General features: G+C 34.9%; 1 protein-coding gene across 44 annotated transcripts in view; it reads left to right on the top strand.

Moving 5' to 3' along the window:
• Positions 1–22,370, top strand: part of LOC125665927 (mucin-22-like) — a 122,368-nt gene that overhangs the window by 33,063 nt on the left and 66,935 nt on the right. Inside the window, exon 1 of one of the 44 annotated variants that reach the window (XM_056151144.1) lies at positions 15,034–15,194. The exons of 42 other annotated variants lie outside the window; for them this stretch is intronic. The gene's annotated coding sequence lies outside the window, so the exon portion shown is untranslated. Of the gene's footprint in view, positions 1–15,033; positions 15,195–19,340; positions 20,329–22,370 lie in introns of those variants that run through there. One more of the 44 variants, XM_056151148.1, reaches the window with a different exon arrangement.

The raw sequence follows: 22,370 nt of genomic DNA, 5'->3' as shown, positions 1-22,370 counted from the left end.
ATATGTATTTTAAGATGTGACTTTATACTAATACTAAACTTTAACTAAATTATGCATATACAACTATAAGGCTTTATCATCTAATCATTCAACCCGATGAACAGCATATCAAGAAATTCATGGGTGTTTTATTCCCTCTTTTAAAGTGGGCAATTTTGACTAAAACTTGATGGGTTCACCTTTGTGTATGAATAATGAAGATTACGTGAATCAACAGAGAAGTGCATATAGAACGTGAGTGTGATTAATTCTACACAATGAGTGCTGTAAGGATCTGATTGAATAATATTTAATCGGGTATAATGGACCATTATGAATATAAAAGGTAATAAAATGCTTTAATCTAATTATTCAGTAAAGGAAAACTAAAATGGTATTTTATTCACTATATGTACCGATTGTTACACACGAGGTACACGTGCTCTATCTGTCAATTAGCTGACTCTTATAATGAGGTTTTACGCCGTTTTGGAAATATTTCAGCCAGTTTATGGCAGTTAAATAATTGAAATATGTTTGGTTGTAAGTGATTAAGTTTCCCTGACAGCCTCCAGTAAGCCTACTCTTTTTCAAAAATCGAGGAAACGATCGTTTGCGTGTCAAGGGGTTGTGATCCTTAATACGGAATACCCTTTAACATATAGAAGTCAAAAATGCATACACAGGTAAAAATACAGGTCATTTCATGTATATCAACAGTTGTATTGTCAAATTATTCAACTTTTTCTGTAAAAATCGCATCTTGTAAATATTGTATAATATAATGATTGTCGATATTTGCACAACGTTTTTGCATTGATTGCACAATCATTTAATAATTTTTAAAGTGATGACTTAACAACGATGCTGATTGGATGAAAAATTCGTTTGATTTCTGTGTCCCAAAAAAAAAAAAATCGTCCGGAGTTCATCTGCACTAAGCACGCGGGACTACTTTTCTCTGGAATGCGTCTTCCCCGTTAACGGCCGTTCTAATTTTAGCGCTATTTATAGAACGGGAATTCCACACATGCATTGTAAACGAAATTTATTCGTTTGATGCTACCAAAAATAAACACAACCAAAGATGTGAATAAAATACAAAGTAATTTAAAGAAACAACACACATAGGCCTAGTGATGGCGTGACAGAACAGTAAACCGGATGGTGTAGGGCACTGACTGGTAGAAGAAGACATATTACACGAGTTCCCGGTATGAATCGTCTGCTTTACGAGTTCGATAACATGACGGAACAAGCAGTGACTTTTGATCTGGTAAATATTAATGAAATGCATTATATGGGGCTCAGTCAACGAGGGCAATTTAGATGAAAATGTGTTGAGCTTTTTACTTGATATTGAAATGGAGCCGAGTCGCATTCCATATCGTTCCTACGATACAACCAGTGTTCAACGTCTCGAATGCAATGCAGCATACATCCGGTCACCACTTGTTCTCTTCCTTTATATCTAATTCAGCTTTTAACCATTACACTTTTAATTTAGCACATAATCCATTTAATTCTGCACAGTAACTCTACCTCACCCGAACGCACAGCCAGTTTTGTTGTTGTTTTTATTGTTACGTATAGGTATTCCTACGCACCATTTCAGAAATGTTAATTCAAGCTTTTTGATAAGAGAAAGTATTTGTTTTTCTATTTTAAAAATATAATTAAATGATAAGAAATAAAACTTATAATTCTTTATTTGATGCATATATCAAACGAAAAATTGGACGTAAAACTTTTTGCATCAATGCGCTACGCGTATTAAAAAAAAACAACCCTGAGTTTCTATAGCGTGTAGTTTGATTTTCAAACTTTTTTATGACAAATTTTCATGAAAATACACAACAAAATATCTAGGTGTTTTTTTTAATTATCAATATTTGATTTGATCTACATCTGAAAGTTTGGAAAAGTCTGAACTGCATGACTGGTTGCTTGCACACTAAAATAATCAAAATGAATTTACTGTCGAGCTCATAAACATATTTCTTGGTTTTATCACAAAGGTGGAAATTGAATACAGCCACTCCAACATTGAATGTACGATATCTTTGGTTCGCTTCAATTTGTATTTTTAAAGCGCTAAGCGTAGCTGCGCTTTATTGTCGCCAGTTGGATTTTGCTTTCGTCATCACGTTTCCGGTTTATCGCCACCTATAGGCAAATTTATGCATCACTGTAGTAAACAAGTCGTGTTTAAAGTAGTCGTAATTTTGCAACCGATCTAGTATGGGGATAACATTCATATCCGTAGGGGTATTCTTTTTGGAAATACAGTTCGTTACAAAGTGGATAAAATATCTATAAAAAGGTGACATTTTTGTCCTCATCTGGGGAAAAATGGGACACAGAAGCAGGTCATTCTTCAGTTAAAGTTCCCGTTTGAATCTGCGTCTGTAAAAATTAAAGTGATTATTAAGTAATTCAAAATCTAAATGAATAAGAATCTGTAAATGAAACCATTTTCGCTAGGGTGCTTTTGCATTGTTACCTTCGCGTAGCGCTTAGAGGTCAAGAAAATCAATACTTTAGCAGGGTGCAATCTATAATTAGAAGCCACGTCATTAAGCTATACACGAGTTATGGGAGTTTTCCATTTATGTTCTGACTGCTGTTCCGACTTAGTAAACATTTTGTCCAACACAGTAAAAAAAATTAACTGATCCGCGTCGATCGTGAACGAGAAAGAACTTGTGCACGATTATGTTTTGACTGCGAATAACAGAGATCGGTGTCTCAGAGGGACAATTAATTGCGTAACTAATTACACATTTGTTGCTAAGGTTATTTGCATTTTCGTATAAAGAAATGTGTATTATGTCTCATTCAGACAAACAGGTGAGTTTCCTTTGCAACATGAATATGAGCTTTTACACACGGAGTGTAATACACACATGTTGATGAATACAGTGTTTAATGTACCTGTGCACAAACTTTTGGAATTTTTTTTTTTTTAAAGATTTACGTATAACAAACAATCACTACAATGCCTAGATGTAAATCCATGCATATACATGTATGGTAGACTAATTGATCATATTCGATTTAGTATATCCTCTCGCACTAACTTTCATGTTAAAAATGAGCTCTTTCCACTCTTGTTGATACCGCAGCATTCAGTTTCAAAGCTATGATGAACATCTTTTATAAATAACTTCCTAAATTTTGTTTTCAGTTATATGTGTATTTATCTGACTTATTTGGATTCACATTCTCTCCAACCTGATTTAGAATCGAAATAAACTTTTTTTTTTATTGATTACAAAAAATAATTCCATTTTCATGGTTTGATTGCTATATACGGATACATGTAATTATAAGATGCACTGGATTCTGTAGTACAAGTCATACATATGCATGTTTATGTATGTATTTAAATGATTTCTGATGAGGTGATGAAATGGATGTAAAGTGTTTCATAGACCTGCATTATTTTGACATGAATATCTGGGCACTTGTTAGTTAGTGTATGTGGTTATGTGTACTTTTCATTTTTGTCCAGTTGTTTGTTTGTTCCTTTCTATCATTATTTGACATAATGTATGTTTCAAACTATTGATTTGTTTCATTTTAGTTGTATTGTAAAAAATATTGCATACGCTAATAAACTGGAAAGTTAGTTGCGTAATAACAATTGAACACTTTTTACCGAAAACTACACATTACAACTGTTTTCACATTTTCCACCAAAATTTGACAAATTTCAAAAAATATTCTTATCTACAACATCACATCTGTAAGAAAAAAATTGCATAGTCATGTCGAGCATTTCATGATCCACGGTGGGGATCGGATCGGATCAGAAAGCCTTGGCTTGGGAAGATTGGGGGGGGGGGGGGGGGGGGCAAACTGGGTATAAAGTGTTTATGTGTAAAATATGTTGAATAACAATGCTATTAATTGATTGTATCTGTTCCTCACGATAATTTTTAATTCATAATATGTAGACGTCACCAAGACCGGCGAAGGGCTGCAAAATTTAGGCCTTTGTTCGGCGCATACGGCCATTGAGCAGTAGGCCACACCTACTATGGCACGGGACATCCGTTTTTAAGGCCATCTCCGGGGGACCCGTGACATTCACACCTGACGCCGAGAGTTTGGCGATGGAACTGTCACTACTAGTTTTAACGACCTGGGTCTGGCGCGGCTGGGATTCGAACCCGACCGTCCGCATACAGGGCGAACACTATACCTCTATACCACTATATAACACTACCACCGCAGCGGTGGTAATGCTATTGATACTAAATTCTGATTATAGATATTTAAAAAGAGCAGGCGTCCTTTACCAAAATTGTAAATTTCATGATCCAAGGACAAGGTTTTAGTTCCAGGTGGGACCAAAATTATCATAGTGACCATTGTTTTTAACAACATCATATAAAATTTATATTTCAACATGTTGAAAAGTTTCAGGACATTGTTTCCAATCCATATTTGTTATTTCCCTACATAAAATGTATTATTAAAGAATAGCATATGAACTTTTTTAGCTCACCTGAGCTTAATGCTCAAGTAAGCTTTTCTGATTGCCTGTAGTCCGTCTGTCCGTCCGTCCGTCTGTAAACTTTGTTTTTTTGTTTTTTGTTTTTTTTTTTGTTTTTTTTTTTGTTGTTGTTGTTTTTTTGTATTTTGGTTTTTGGTTGTTTTTTTTTTTTTTACATTTTCTACTTCTTCTCCAGAACCACTGGGCCAATTTCAACCAAACTTTGTCACAAGCATCCTTGGATGAAGGGCTTTTAAGTTTGTTCAAATGAAGGGCCATGTCACTTTCAAAGGGGAGATAATCACAAAAATTCAAAAATAGGGTAGGATCATTTAAAAATCTTCTCAAGAACGACAGGGCCAGAAAAGCTGAAATTGACATGAAAGCTTCCTGACATAATGCAAATTCAAGTTTGTTAAAATTATGGCTCCCGGGGGTTTGATGGGGCCACAATAAAGGATCAAAGTTTTACATACAAATATATAGGAAAAATCTTTAAAAATCTTCTTTTAAAGAACCACTGAGCCAGAAAAGTTGAGATTTGCGTGAAAGCTTCCTAACATAGTGCAGATTCAATTTTGTAACAACCATGGCCCCCGGCGGCAGGATGGGGCCCACAAGGGGGGATCAAAGTTTTGCATACAAATATATAAGGAAAATCTTTTAAAAAATCTACTCCAACCACTGTTGGTCCAGGAAAGTTGAAATTTACGAGAAAGCCTCCTGAAATAGTGCAGATTCAAGTTTATGAAAATCATGCCCCCACCCCCCGGAGGGATAAGATGAGACTACAATAGGGGATCAAAGTTTTATATACAAATGTATAGGGAAAATCATTAAAAATCTTCTGATGAAAAATCACTGGGCCAGAAAAGTTTACATTTACATTAAAGCTTCCTGATATAGTCCAGATTCAAGTTTGAGAAAATCATGACGGGATCAAAGTTTTACGTGCGAATTTCTAGGGAAAATCTTTAAATATGAGGCACGGTGACTCAGGTGAGCGATGTGGCCCATGGGCCTTTTGTTTTTACTGTTGTTCCTGCTCATAAACATTACAGACATAATTCATGACGTCAACTTAGCGCTTTTCAGTACTTTCAGTACTTTGATTACTACTCGATTGATTTTTCTGATTGTGGACACGTGTGTACATGTATATGTGTCCTTGAATTTGAAAGGTCCTTGCAACTGTTATAGAATACGCAAAAATCGCAACTTCAAAGACACCGACTTTTCTATGTCGACGCTAAAGCGTGAACTTGCAGTCCGCGAGGCCTCGTGTTTTTGATCTGTACTGTATTATGATCGATGATATTCTATCTGCGTGTAGGAATTTTTGATTGCGTGAATTATCGCTGTTGACATTATAGTGTATTCCTAGTGATATTTTGGTTGTTTCTCAATGTACATACTCAATTGACCGACAGTAGAAAAGTCATTTTTATAGAAATTATGCATTTAAACACGTAATACGTAAACGGTTTACGACCTATTTGGTGCTAGCGCTGAATTATATTTGTTTGTAAAGAAGTGCTAAGGTCCACACCACCTTGAGCCGAGTGACCGCATAGAGGAGTTGATAAAATCAACTCCCAAAAATGAAAAAAGGAACAATCTTCAGGAAGTATGCTGACATAAAGCCTCATACCTTCATGTATTTTCAAACATGAAATTTATTTTTTAATACAAAAATGAAAATCAGTTACTTTATAATTATGCACATCCGATAAAATGTAGTAATACACGGGTAGCAATATTTTTATTGTTGATCTATAAGAGGATTCTGGGAATAAACGTAACGGTTGTTCCAGCGCTCCTGTCTGGAAAATATGCTAAGTAGTCAAATGATCCACACCAAATAAAAAGTTCATTGTACTGAAGCGTGCCAAAAAAGTGCAACATTTCTATATCAAGCACAGTTTCGAATTTCAGTAATTACACGTATAACGGAAGAGTCCTTGAACTATGAATGCACACTAAGATCTACTGCTACATGTACGTCGCTCTGCTTTTCTATATACCGTATAGCAGGTTTATTCCGCGGGTCTAAAATTTGGCGATTTGCTGGCCTAAAGGTATGCTAATAATTTTAGCGGAATATATTTTGACAGACAGGGAAGAGGTATCTCTTTTTCACATACTGAAGTCGCAAATGGTGCATATTGGGCAAGTGAAATTTTGGCAGAAAGCTATTTAACCGCTAAAATAAGCCAAAATTATAACCCCGCGGAAAAAAACGCTTTACGGTATTCGGCTGCAGTGTTTTCGAATATGTCGTCATTTATCAAAGATGTTTAACTTCCTTGCGATTATTCCATTAGTAAAAGTTTTTGGTAACAACTAGGGATGTATCTATCGAGGTCATGTAAAATATTGTGTTGACAAACACGTCCATTTAGTTTTTCATATCAATTGATCTAGGTTATTTCAGCTGCTTATGAATGTTAATTCTTATCTATGACATATTCCATTGATTTTTCAGAACGTCGTTGTCCCCAGGTTGCTTGTAGTTTTAAAGGACTAAGACCATGTTTATCAAAATTCGGCCTAACGTCCAAAGTGAATAATTTTTTGTTAGAAATATTCTCTAACATGTTCTTTTCCTATAATGTACTGGTTTTTATATGTAGAGTTCGTGAAAGAACACTATTTTTAGGTTTACATTACTAGTATAAATCCTATAATTTGCTCTACTTTGTAAGATTGCGTCATACAACGTCGCTATATATTATTAGAAGTGGTAACGTATTGTAAAACATAATTATGCAATGAGCTGTTTAATATATAATAAAATCTTGAAAAAGAAATTTTCTTTCAAAATACGCAATAAGGTTATTTTACTTATAGCCCGAATGGCACACCATATTTTTCAATCCTGCCTTCATTCGGCCATTTTCACACGCCGCGCCGTTAGCCTGTTTGTGCTGTTCGTGGAAGTTGCAGAGGATGTACTCATCGCATTTCAACGTAAGTTTTAGAAATATGAATATACTTCACCTCTACTCGTTAAACTGTATAACCAAATAGGTGTACCAATTGCTCTTAAAAATAATAAACAAGTCGCATGGAACGAATAGTATGGTGCGCCTGTGGTGTGTTGACAAACACATAATATTCACGCATTGGGCTGTTGGAAATCCCACAACAAATCTGTTAACTGTTGTCAACATATATTTATTGTTTATCTATTATAATTATATATTGTTAAGATTTAAAATTGTATGTATATCAGCTGATCAGAAAAATCAGCTGTTTCACGATCATGCCATTTTCAATTCCAAGTGCATGACCTTCTCGGGTCTATTTGAATTTTCTTACATGATGTTTGACTCACTTCACACTTTGAACTTTCCATGTATCATTGTATGGTCTAAAAAGTATTTGTATAGGTTAAAGAGACATATAATTGTATATAGATGTATATTTCCATAATGGTATATATGTCTCTGGGGTAACATGTAGGCCTGTGGGGGGTTATAGGTTGAATAATTTTCGAATGAGTATTCTACTATGTTTAAACTTAACTTAGTGATTATTTAGTAATCAAATAAAAGTTATCTGATGAATCGATACATTTTTTCAATTTACTGTAAACAAAAACTGTTTCTGTGGTTTGGAATCTGTCTGGTATTAGTGCATAATAAATAACTTCATATTAGTCAATAAATATATTCTTGTTGTAGTGATGACATTTGCAAAATCTGTGAGAATAGAAAAAATTGTGTTAGGGTCAACAGAAATTTTTAATTAGGGTAGTCGGGAAAGTGGAAACCAATTAACATATATATATTTTGGCCTTACGCAGAAACATGGATTAGAAAAGTCGGAATGATTTTTACATTCAATAATTTTTAAATACTTAAAAGCACCATTAAGCCAGGAAAATCATAAGAACAGTTTGGTTTTATAATTTAAATATGCCTTATTTCAAGATAAATTGTAAACATGTCAAACTTAATTTCAACAATTACACTTACAACTTACATGCCTGCATTGGGATTAGATATAGAATCACTCAGAGAATGTTGAATTTCATGGGTACTACCATGATTTAAGCATATATTTTTTTGTTAGCTTATCTCCTTTATATTATTGAATATTAAATTTTTCCATACATCTACCACAAGAAAGAGCATGAAAGATAAAAATATTTTGTGAATTTGCTGATAATTGTGAAGTAAGATACATGTAATATATCAACATTAGCTACAACAAAAATTATTAGATGGGGAATCAAATTCAAATGAAATGTTTGTGTATATAATTATTTATGCAGAAATGTACATGTAACTAAACTGTCCTCTATTGTTTAGTTGGAGACATGTCAATCTCCCACCGAATACATAAATGTAATTTTTCTGAATTCTGTATCAATGAAAATACATGAGGGCATGAAAGTACAACTTTTATATGAATATTATAATACAGGGGTTCGTGTTTGCCCAACTATCTATTTTGTATTGCTTGTAGGAGTTATGAGATTGATCACTGTTTGTTATCTTCACCTTTCATTTATGATATAGTTTTGATAATGATATAATACTGGAGTAATTTGAATTTCAGGATGATATAATATGTACAGCAAAAATTTATGGCAAGGGTGACATGAATCAGATTGACAAGAATCCATATTCCTACTCATCAATGATAGTGGCATCAGTGACACATGCGGATAAGTGTTGGACATCACTGAAGGAATAGCTTCCTTGTTGTGCCTGCCAATAGCAAGGTACCAGATTATACAACAGTTATGTGGAAACAGATTCCCACAATAGGGGGACCAGATTGACACCTACATTGTACAGTATCAGGCAGTTATATCAGAACTGGAAAAACTGGATCCAAACAAGACTATATTGCTTGGAAGAAACATGTCGACTCTAAAGTTTAACCCTTATTAACCCATGGCACTTCTATGTCATTTGAAATATACCTGTGGAGGTTTTTAAAGTGGGTTTTTTTTTTGGGGGGGGGGGGGTTGGGTTATTATTTGGAAGAATTCATATTTGATGATTCAAATGAAAATCTGCAGGTTGAATTATGAATGTCATAATGTACTTTTTGAATGATGAAAAGTGTAGAGTCAAAAGTTATCAAATTGTCAAAAACACTGGTCAGGTCTGAATTCATCATCTTGGACACCTTGCAGTTGAAATTATGATCTCTATGAAGAAATGCTGAAAATCTTGCAAAAGAGGAAATGACAATTTGGGTCCAAGGCACTTGCATATATGCATGAGAAGGTGTTCTATCCAGGCTTGAGGTCAATTACATAGCAATGTAACGCCTTACATTACCTAGAAAATTTCACATTACCATTACTCCTATTTTGAAATATAATGTATTACATTACTTGAGAGTGAATTTACATTACACATTTACATAACATACTGTCAGGTATTAAAGAAATGGCAGAAAAATTATTTCTGTATTATGATTTTTAATTAGACATTAACATAAGAACACAAAATATTCAGCAATGTTAGGAAACATATCTATTAAGTTATTCATTGCATTTGATTGTCATCAATGTTTCAAATGCTTCAGTCAATCACTAATAAAATGAATTATTCTAAATCTTCGAAATATCATCAAATATTTGAAGTAGTGTAAATGTAATGAAAAATAATGTACAGTACAGTATGCATTACATTACCATTACTTGTAATGCAAAAATGGTCCATTACACCCCCATTACATTGAAACTGGTTGTCATTTAATTACCATTACCCCAGGCCTGGTTCTGTCGAGAGGTATTGAAATTCTCTGTAGAGACTTTGTCTCAGGAAGTGGCCGAGATTGATTGTGACAATTTTGTTGGATGTGAATTTACTGACACACATGTCTACACTTGCTACACAATATAGCATGTGGTGGTTTCAACAAGAAAGTTCTTACTCTGCAGGAAATGACGAATAGCTAATGGATTCACATTTTTTCTGACTTTTCTTCTGTACATTAGATGCATTGGAAAAACTTTCCTTTCCATTATCTTTTGCTGGTTCATTCTTTGAAATAAAATCAAGTCCGAAAATAAAGTATTTTGGTTTGGTTTTTTTCAATGAATTTTAAAAATGTAATCTGTAATCCTTGCATATTTCCTTGGTGTTCTGTGATTGTTATTTTTATTTGTATTCAGGTATAATTTCATCTTCAGTGTCTTGAAAGAAATTAATTTTTCAATAACGCCAAGAAAAATGTAGTTAACAGTATGAATTAAAAAAAAAATAAAATATTGACACGGGTAGGAATTGAACCCGGATCTCCCGATTGAAGGACGGGCTCTCTACCACTAAGCCACGACATCTATGACGTCACACCCTTAAAAATCTTTTATATCTTTACTTGCCCTAGTTAACGTTATACTTTCGATATATCGGCAATAGTTTTAGTTATATCAATGCATGTTCTATAAATTCTTTTCATTTTGATCTTAGTAATTCTGTTGGTGTCGTCTAAATAAAAACGTTCTATAGCATTGAAGGTCCGATTTGTCGGACAGCAGATTCGTTTGTTTACGCATCAAAATTCTATAGCTTTTGATAAAAACACCACATAGGGGTGTATTCTGCATGGAAATGATGTAGACTCCACATAAGTATGTTGTTTTAATTTTTCAAAGCAACATAATTAATAAAATACCCACAACTCTCACAAAAATAAATAATTCCGGATTGCTCTCGATTTAATTCAAAGTTGATATTCATCAACAGCACACCTTTCGATCCAAAAAATCGTTCGTGCAAAATTTATTTGTATTCAGGGCCGTAAGTAGGGTTCTAAATCAGGGGAGGCAGGGGATTGGGGGCCGCCGATTGACTTTACGACTGAAAATGACACTTTTTAAATCCCAATTTATCATGTTTGTGTTTCATTTGTACTATGTAAAGAATCGTAATATGGTGTCAAAGACAAAGGTGCTTGTCTTCATTTTAAACATATATCCTATAATATAACATTTATATAATTTTATTTTCTTTTTTGCCAAAAAATCAGACGAGGCAGTTGCCTCGTCTGCCTCATCGGCAGTTACGGCCCTGGTATTGATAGATTTTGATAGACTACAGTCAGTTTCTGGATCGAAGGTCGTGTTTTATAGGAATTATATGACTAAATTTGAAAAAAGTGGAGATTTCTGCAGAAAACCAGACCGATACCGGTTTTGTCTTGTATAGAATTCCACAAGCTGACGTTTTGGCGGGGAAATCTTGGCACGTCGCGATGGTATAAAGATTATATTATCAAATGATAACAATTTTATTTCAATTAATTCTGCTTTATTTTTTAACACACCACAGGGCCGATATAGCTAAACATGGTCTTAGTCCTTTGTAGGAACACATCTTAAAAGGAATATCGATAAAGTTATATATATATATATATATATATATATATATATATATATATATATATATATATATACACACAAATGTATATTAGCGAGGGAAAACTGCATTATTTAATATATGAAAAATAATAACTGAACAAATCTTATTTTTTGTAATACTGTTAACAAATGTATTCGTTACAACATTTCATAATCCATTAATGTTAACGTCGAATAGTAACTGAAAGGATCTTTACAAACACCAAGAAAAAACTGTTCAATTAATTCCCCCTGTTATATAAGGAAAAGAAACCTTCACATATCATGCTTTGTTTATGTCACTTAAACAAAACTTTACAAGGCTGTCTTGGTGATTAATTTTAAAGAAATTCTGTTATGCGATTTCTTTAAGTTTTTTTTTAAATTTCTAGTGTGTGTAGGTGTGTGTTTAAAAGGATGTAACATTTAAAAATGCTATCGAAGTAAAAGAAAAATACTTATTGTGTTTGCTTGACTGGTAGTTACAATTGTCGATATTTAGCTAGAGATATTCATCAACGGGTAAATACAAACTAGGATATTAGCAGCAGAAGAATTGTCATTGTAACAGTCATTGTCTACGTTAATGAAATGACTTCGATAAATGCCAGATTCTACATCTTGTCTACAATTGTGAAATTTTGATTACTCCTGTTCACAAAACACATTATGACAGGACAAACGTATAAAGATCTATAAAAAGCGTGATTTAAAGGGATGAAAACGAGAGCTCTTATCGGAATGTGTTTAAATAAACACCTAGAGAGAATTATTGAAATGAGTGTCAATTAGCTTTCATTGTATAGATGTATATACAGTGTATGTGCTTGAGTAATGTTTTACATATTGAGAAATAAAACAATGTGTTTCTAGTTTGTAGCACTTATCAATGAGGAAGCATTTCAATATACAATGATTTCTCTCATTTGGGCTACATCCGCACGACCCAAATCCGATCAGAGTACCTTACAAGGATATTTAGACACTGTGTTCAATCAAGAACTATATCTGCCCTTCCTAAAAATCTACCTTTCATCAGGTTTTCACCTGAATTTCTTCAGGAACTGACCATGTGTCTTAGTTTCGTATTTGCACCCATCTATGTACTAGGAATCATGGTGACACCTACATATGTACATGTTGCTTATCAACTTTTGCATTTAGCACTCGGCTACACTTAATTGACATGTAACCTAAAATTACCATGCACATTTTCACTCATGTAATATCACTTCAAATATGGGGTTATTTTCATTTTAGAAGCACCTGTAATGCGAAACTGTCCCCTGTGCTACCTATATATGATAACAAAATAATGCAAGTGTGGAGAAGTGCATGCGCAATATGCACATAAAATGCATCAGGCTCGATATCGTGTTCATAGATACATGTATTAAATTAGTGCGTGCATATGAACACGCACCTGTCCGCAGTAACCTTTCTACTAGGTATTCTCTTCGAGGTGGTACGAATTGGAAATCTGGTCTATAAACATAGTTAATTGCACTTAGCCAACGCCCTCTACAATACAAATTTTAAATGCCCATGATGATGTAAATCTTTCGTTCCCTATTTCAATTATCTTTTGACACCAAAAAAACAGCTTGTTAAGATTTCTTTAAGAGCTACTAGATTTGACGGAGTGCAGCTATGGTTTGTTGGTATACGTATTTGCCCTCAGCATTAATCATAAAAGCAAATGTAAACGTTAGTTATAATTAATAATTGGGAACACTTATAAACATTATTGAAGACAGGGTTAGATTCAATTATATATCGTTAAAAATTAATTACAATTGCAATTCCTCTTGCAAAATACAAATTTCTATCTACGATATTAGCATGCCAATGGAAAAATGATAGTGAGATTACGATAGATTGGTGATTGGGCGCTCCAAATCGTGCGAATTTCCTACAAGAAGTCGGTATCATTCTATGTTGTATCATGGAAAGTGGTACTAATGTCCCATCAACATTTAGGTCATTGTACTGAGTTAAGCCTACGCCTATAATTCTACGCTAGCTATAAATACTGCATTCTCTTAGACATGTACATGTAGATCTCAAGATAGATTAATAGGTGTAGCTCTCAAGATAGATTTATAGGAGTGGGTTATAAAACAGGATAACAGTGGTAGAACTAAAACAGAAATACAAGTGTAGGTCGTAAGATATAATTATAGGCGTAGGTCCAAAGATAGGGGTAGAATTAATCCACGACAGACGCACGACAGACGCACAAAAGACCCACGTTGATAGAACATACGTAGCATTATCGTTATTCATTAGTTATATAGGTCTAATCGGGGTTCTACGGGAAGATACATGTACACGAGCCGTACATTGTGTTCCAATATACATCTCGGCATCAAAATGACGAATGCATCTCCTTATCAAATATACTGTGATTGTGACGTCAAAACATAACCAGGTGTACATACACGTGACATAACGTATTATCAAACCCGACTTTCATGATCGGCAAACTTCGACAGATTCCGGTACCCTACATCTAGATGGAATCTACCGAGGTGATCCGATTGACCCAACTCCCGGAAGTAAGTTTATTTAGTACCCCGTCTTGCTACTTCATTCTTGTTACACGCTAATTTACCGAAGTAACAAATTAATTTCCTACAATGTTAATTACCTGTGGACATAATGAGATATGTCTTTAAGAGTGACGTCAAAACATCTACGTAGGCATATACGAAAAATTACGATGTCCAGTATATTCATAAATGTAGATGCATAGGAAATAAAGAATGTTATCACATCCAATCACATGATGCTTCGTGCTAAGTTTACAATCATAAATAAAAATAATAAAAAATCGCCGATCCTTTTACACATATATATTTCCTATGACAATTTTCCTATGAATTACGTAGACTAAGTCCTAGATATTTTTGGTAATTGAAGTTGGTGAAAGAGAGGTTTCGTTAAACTGTCATTAAACAAAATCAACATAAAAAACGATACGCCCGAACTAACACCTAGCGTATTAATGTCATGACGAGTGTTTTCAATTGACAAATATGCTTCACACCACGATATAAACTCGTTAAATTTCACAATGTTTAAACTAGACCACTTAGTACCTCCCTTCGTCATTAACTTGTTTGAGGGAAAGATTTTTTTTCCTGATGTTTGAACTGTAATTCGCTACGAGAGCAAACTTTATTTTCCGCTTTTATCCATACTTATCTTGAACTGATGATAGCAGTAAGGGGAAAAATTAATAGCCCAGTATGCTGGTAAATGTGTTTTATCAAAATGAAAATTGTGATTTACTGAAAATTATTTTAGGCTATTCGTGTGAAATAATTTGCAACGGAACATTCGGTAAGTAAACAGAATTCAGGTGTTAAATTGGATATAATAAGTAATTAAATAAATTGTGTGTCCCTGGAAAATGGAGTGCGATGTTGACTTTATGTTATAGTAGATATGCGTACACCTTCTGACGTTATAATGACCTCTACAATTATTGTGACATTGCATGCAATAAGCAATGGTGAATGAAATGAATGAGAAGGGGCTCCAGGGACATAAAATGCGACTTTTATTCTATGGAACTATTTCGTTAAATCTTATGTATAATGAAGAGGTTTGATAATGATGATAATTTCCTTAAAAATGAATTAAGACATGTTTTTTGCTTCTAAACCTAAGATATGGTATTCAAGACTATTATACTTTTCTATAAATTATATACTAATTTACATGTAAATAAGTCATCGCTGAATGTTAATTACATTAATTAATGATGAATTGTTATGAATAGTTCTTGTTAATGTGTTACTCATGTATAATATACTAGACACATACATTTTGCCTACGGATTACACCGTTTACCTGATCAAGATATAGGGCTCACGGCGGGTGTGACCGGTCGACAGGGGATACTTACTCCTCCTAGACACCTCATCCCGCCTCCGATGTGTCCCGGGATCTATGTTTGCTGTACTCTTAATTTTGTGTTCTTTATAGGAATTGTGAGATTGACCACTGTTTATCTTCATTTTATCATGGTTTATATCTTTACAAGTACCTAATGACAGTAATCTGTTGAAGCTAATTGATATTCGAAACATTTTAGATTCTTGTGGAATGACCAGTCATTAAGTCATGTCAGTGACAAATAAAGTACTGCTGCTGTAAAACAGAGAACCAGTTTGTACAGAAATGGTCATGTGAAATTTATAGCGCCTCAAGCAGTTTTGTGCATAAACTTTTTAAAGCAAATCTCGAATATGAAAACTACTTAACTATATTACCACAAAAATTTAGGAAATTGTAATGGTTAGACCCTCTAAACACCTCTTATGTATACTCTGTGTAAAAAAGACAAGTAACAGAAGAGTGTCACTGTATTTCAGAATGTGGAGTATTATCGAAACTACGTAAACTATTTCTAGATTATAAATATTTTAACAACCCCAATAATCTTAAATTTTCTGATTTAATGTCGTAACTAGATGTAAAATCACTGAAACATTTATGCTTGTTTATTACACAGATTTATGACTTAATCTGTCCTCCACGGCTATGATTTTTTCGGGTTTTTTATGGTGGTTTTTCCCCACATATACAGTGAAACTTTTCTAAACTGGCCAGCTGCCAGATTGAATGAAACGGCCGGATTAGAGAGGTGACCGGTTTACCAAGAATTTCGCATTTAGTGATGATTTATCTTAATTATCATTAGATATTTCTTCTTCGTACCAGGTTTTTATAAAGAAAACGAACACTTGCTTCCATATCAAAATGAATAGATAAGAAATGAGTTTTTAGCTCACCTGAGCTGAAAGCTCAAGTGAGCTTTTCTGATCACCTGTATTCCGGCGTCCGTCCGTCTGTCCGTCTGTAAACTTTTCACATTTTCAACTTCTTCTCAACAACCACTGGGCCAATTTCAACCAAAGTTGGCACAAAACATCCTTAGGTAAAGGGAATTCTAAATGTTAAATTAAAGGACCAGGCCACCTTCCAAGGGGAGATAATCAAGAAAAGGTAAATATAGGGTAGGGTCATTAAAAAATCTTCTTCTCAAGAACCACTGAGCCAGAAAAGATGAAATTTATAGATAAGCTTTAGGGCTCGAAATTAACATATGCCCGTCAGTCTGTGACTGGTTAAAAGTCTGGCGGACTGACTGACATTTGTTTTAGTCAGTCCGATGGGACTGGTTAATTTTCTAAAGCATCATTTTGGAAAATATACTTATGAAATTTTATTCACACATTTGGCATGCTTTGATCTGTAGATATCAGGCGAATTTGATTCCTAAATTATATAAATCCCACATTTAAGTGTTATAATATTGTCTGAGGCATATTCATTTTTTGAGTTAAATTTCATTTTAATTACATTAACGAAATATGTTTAATTATTTCTGAAAAACTGTTGGACTGGTAAATTTTTCTGCGGACTGGTTAAAATCATTCCCCATCAGTCCGGCTGGACTGGTGACATAAAATGTTAGCTTCAAGCCCTGAGCTTTATTAGGTAGTGTAGATTCTAAATTGTTAAAATCATGGCCCCTGGGGGTCGGATGGGGCCACAATAGGGGATCAAAGTTTTACATACAAATATATAGGGAAAATCTTTAAAAATCTTCTTCTCAAGAACCACTGAGCCAGAAAAGCTGAGATTTATATGAAAGCTTCCTCATATAATGCAAATTCTAAATTGTTAAAATCATGGGCCCCCGGGGGTCGGATGGGGCCACAATAGGGGATCAAAGTTTTACATACAAATATATAGGGAAAATCTTTAAAAATCTTCTTCTCAAGAACCACTGAGCCAGAAAAGCTGAGATTTATATGAAAGCTTCCTTATATAATGCAAATTCTAAATTGTTAAAATCATGGCCCCCGGGGGTCGGATGGGGCCACAATAGGGGATCAAAATTTTACATACAAATATATAGGGAAAATCTTTAAAAATCTTCTTCTCAAGAACCACTGAGCTAGAAAAGCTGAGATTTATATGAAAGCTTCCTCATATAATGCAAATTCTAAATTGTTAAAATCATGGCCCCCGGGGGTCGGATGGGGCCACAATAGGGGATCAAAATTTTACATACAAATATATAGGGAAAATCTTTAAAAATCTTCTTTTCAAGAACCACTGAGCCAGAAAAGCTGAGATTTATATGAAAGCTTCCTTATATAATGGAGATTCTAAATTGTTAAAATCATGGCCCCCGGGGGTCGGATGGGGCCACAATAGGGGATCAAAGTTTTACATACAAATATATAGGGAAAATCTTTAAAAATCTTCTTCTCAAGAACCACTGAGCCAGAAAAGCTGAGATTTATTTGAAAGCTTCCTGATATAGTGCAGATTATAAATTGTTAAGATCATGGCCCCCGGGGGTCGGATGGGGCCACAATAGGGGGTCAAAGTTTTACATACAAATATATAGGAAAAATATTTAAAAATCTTCTTCCCAGAACCATTGGGCCAAAGAAGGTCACATTTACATGAAAGCTTTCTGACATAGTGTAGATTCAAGTTTGCAAAAACCATGGCCTCCAGTGTTAGGTTTGGGGCCATAATAGGGACTACGGTTTTACATGCAAATAGATATGGAAAATCTTCTGATATGGACCAAGGTGACTCAGGTGAGCGATGTGGCCCATGGGCCTCTTGTTTATTGATGATTAAGTTTGGAAATAAACACAAGCTGATATTTTATTGATGATTTAAGTTTGGAAATAAACACAAGCTGATATCTTATTGATGATTTAAGTTTGGAAATAAACACAAGCTGATATTTTATTGATGATTTAAGTTTGGAAATAAACACAAGCTGTCTCATTGCTGAATTAGATACAAAACCTGATTAATTTAGGTCGAAGGTCAGGCAAGCTCAACATTGACATAGGATGACGGATTCTGGCCAGAAGTGGTTTCACTTTTCGCCCAGAATCCTAATCTCCAGACATGAACAAACCAAGAAATGGGGATAATCCCAATCGATTTTGGGATTAAAAGTTCAAAGGTTATGACATCTGTACCTTGATGTAGAAACAGTTTCCGGGTTTAGGGTGATCTTTTAATCACGTTTATAGTTTACCATATTTCATATATTGACATCCCATGGGAAGATAATGACCCACTGATGATTTGTGATCCAAATGTCAAGTGAATTATATCTCCCCTCTTTAAGGGATAGACATATTATTTTCGTACTTTCTTTCTGATTGTCCCTCTGTCGGGCTGTCGGTTTGTCCGTCTGTCTGTAACAAAATCGTGCAAATGCTTCTCCTCTTGAATGGCTTATCGGATAAACTTGAAACTTTGTAAAAACTTCTCATGTATGGCTTATCAGATAGACTTAAAATTTGTGCAAAGCCTCATTGCCATTTGTAGATGTGCCTATTGCCGGGACGTGAGGATCCAATTATTTGCCTAAGAGGGATGGATGATGTAAAGTAGTTGGTGAACACTTCTCCGATATGGCTTATCGGATAGATTTGAAACTTTATACAGTGTTTCATCATTTGTAGATGTGTATATTGTCAGGACGTGATGATCCAATTATTTATCTAAATGTTATAGTGGATCTAAGAGGGGTGAAAGATGTAAATTAGCTTGTGAACCCTTCACATTCTGTAGGGCGTATCATTGATATTGGAAGACGGATTCTGACCGTAATTGCTTTTCCTTTCCGCCTAGAATCACCAATATGCAGATATGGACAAACCATGGAATGGGGATAATCCTACTCGATTTTGGGATTAAAAGTTCAAAGGTCTAGAGATCTGTACTGTGATATGAAGAAACAATTTGCAGGTTTTGTGTGATCGTTAAGTTAGATTTGTAATTGCCATACTTCATACATTGACTCCCCGGAGATGAGAATGACCCCTAATGATTTTCCGATCCACAAGTCAAATGAATTATGTCTCCCCTCTCCCAGGGGGAGACATATTGCTTTATTGCCATTTGTTGATGTGCATATTATCGGGACGTGAGGATCCAATTATTTGCATAAAATTCATAGTGGATCTAAGAGGGTTGGAGGATGAAGAATAGTTCGTGTACATATCTTAACTTCTTAATGGCTGATTGAACAGATTTCAAACTTTGTGCATAAAAAGTATCGTGGATCCAAGAGGGGTGAAGGACGTAAAATGTAGTTCGTAAACACATACCCTCCTATTTGGCTTATCGGAGAGACTTGAAACTTTGCATAATGCTTCATTGCCATTTCCAGAGGTGCATATTTTCAGGACAGAAGGATCCATTTACTATCCTCAAAGTTATAGTGGATCTAAGAGTGGCGGAGGGTGTACAATAGCTTGTGAACGCTTCTGCTATATGACGTATTGGATAGCGTTGACATCTGTATAATTCATCATTATCATTTAAAGATGTTCACATTGTTCTGAATAGCGATCTAATATTGACCTACACTATACAGTGGATCAAAATGGAATGTTTTATAGGTTTTTCATGTCCAAAGGTAATTCAGCATAATGCTAATAGTAATTATTGTTGGTCACATCGATGTTCATTCTTTTCTTCATCTACTTCCTCTATGCACAAAGTGCCGTTCATATTTTCTATGCTCCTATCAGGACATAGGGCTCACGGCGGGTGTGACCGGTCGACAGGGGATGCTTACTCCTCTTGGGCACCTGACCCCACCTCTGGTGTGTCCAGGGGTCCGTGTTTGCCCAACTATCTATTTTGTGTTGCTTATAGGAGTTATGAGATTGATCACTGTTCGTTATCTTCACTTTTCCTACTTATGCTTTCTCCTCCATACCATGCAGTACATGGAGGGAAAGGGGTTGTAATTTGGAGTACTTTCAGTTGGGGAGCTGGGGGGACATTTGTTTTGACCAAAAACAAAATATATCTAAATACTGATTTACATGTGCGAAAACGTTTCCCGTGCCCTTTTCCCTATGAAATCATTGTATCTTAAATAGAGACCTGTTATGGGACAAAGATGACCCTATGGATTTTTGGGTCCAAATGGACAGTGATATAGAAAAACGTTTTCAGTTCCGTGTGCTATTTTTCTTTTCACTTGAAATCACTAAAGCTTGAAAAAAACGTCATGAGAGATATATATGTATGTACGTACTTCGTGGTTTTTAAAGAAGGCCAAATGTCAAGCAAACTGGACCCTGATAGGAAAATGCTTTCTGGTTCACAAGCGGTTTTCCAGTTTTACCTAAACTTGTGGTACGTCACCTACAGCTGGTGACGTCAATATGAGTGAAAAATTCTCGATGGGACATAAAACAATCAATCAATCATTTTAATTGGTTTAACATTTACTAGTATGCAAGGCGAAGATAACGAACAGTGATCAATCCCATAACTCCTATAAACAATACAAAATAGAGAGTTGGGCAAACACGGATCCCTGGACACACCAGAGGTGGGATCAGGTGCCTAAGAGGAGTAAGCATCCCCTGTTGACCGGTCACACCCGCCGTGAGCCCTATATCCTGCACCAACTTCCAGTTTTTACTACTCCGATTCAGTTGTGTTTCAATGTGAGGTATATCCGTATATACCATGTAGTTACATGCAAGGTGAAGATAACGAACAGTGATCAATCTCATAACTCCTACAAGCAATACAAAATAGATAGTTGGGCAGTTTAGATTTCATATCAAGGTGGTTCATTTCTTTTCTAAACATTGGTAATAATAAGGTTTTCAGAATAACATAACTGCATTTCTGTTGTAAGTTCAGAACATGAAGTATACCAAATATGTAGATTGCCAAGTCCATTGCCACCTTGGATGAATTCGTTTATTTACCATCTGTTCGATCGATTGATGATTGATTGTTTTGCTGTTTTCTGCCACACTCAACAATTTTTCAGTTATCTGGTGGTGCCCAGTTTTTAATGGTGGAAGAGAGAACCCAGATGTACAACAATGTTCCTGGGAAGAGACCACCGACCTTCCGAATGTAAACTGGGAAACGTTCTCACTTACCGGCGCGAGCGGGATTCGAACCCATGCCGATCAAAATTGAGACGCCGTGTGACTTTGAGCGCAATGCTCTAACCACTCGGCCACGGAGGCCCTTAGAAAGTTCGATACTTCATCTATACCCATTACAATGTGTGGGAAAACAATTTTTGCATGTACTAGATCTACGCTTCACAATATCGTATAGGACTTCAGAAATCTTCGTCGCTCTCTTATTTCATTAGAGCTAGCAAACTAAAGCGAGTTCTCAAATCTCTATAAATATTATCGTATTATGTTTCTCTGTTTGGGATCAATAGATCGATATTTACAGAAAATGAAGGAAGTGTGCACACACTATTGGTGTCAATAAGTATTACATAACATTACGGTAGCATTTTTTAAAAGTTAATTTATATGAATTTAATCGCGTAGCTATACAAAAGTCACATATTTTGACTTTAATTGTACATTTTATCCAATTCCATCAATACTTCTGAAAATTGATATACTGTACTTATAAGTGAAAATTGCATGTAGGCAGGTAACGAGATTGTCATAAACACCT

Source organism: Ostrea edulis, chromosome 10 (assembly GCF_947568905.1).
Source record: "Ostrea edulis chromosome 10, xbOstEdul1.1, whole genome shotgun sequence".
Classification (NCBI taxonomy): Eukaryota; Metazoa; Mollusca; class Bivalvia; order Ostreida; family Ostreidae; genus Ostrea; species Ostrea edulis.
Note: the sequence above shows the minus strand (reverse complement) of the source record. Positions and strands in the feature narration are given on the sequence as shown.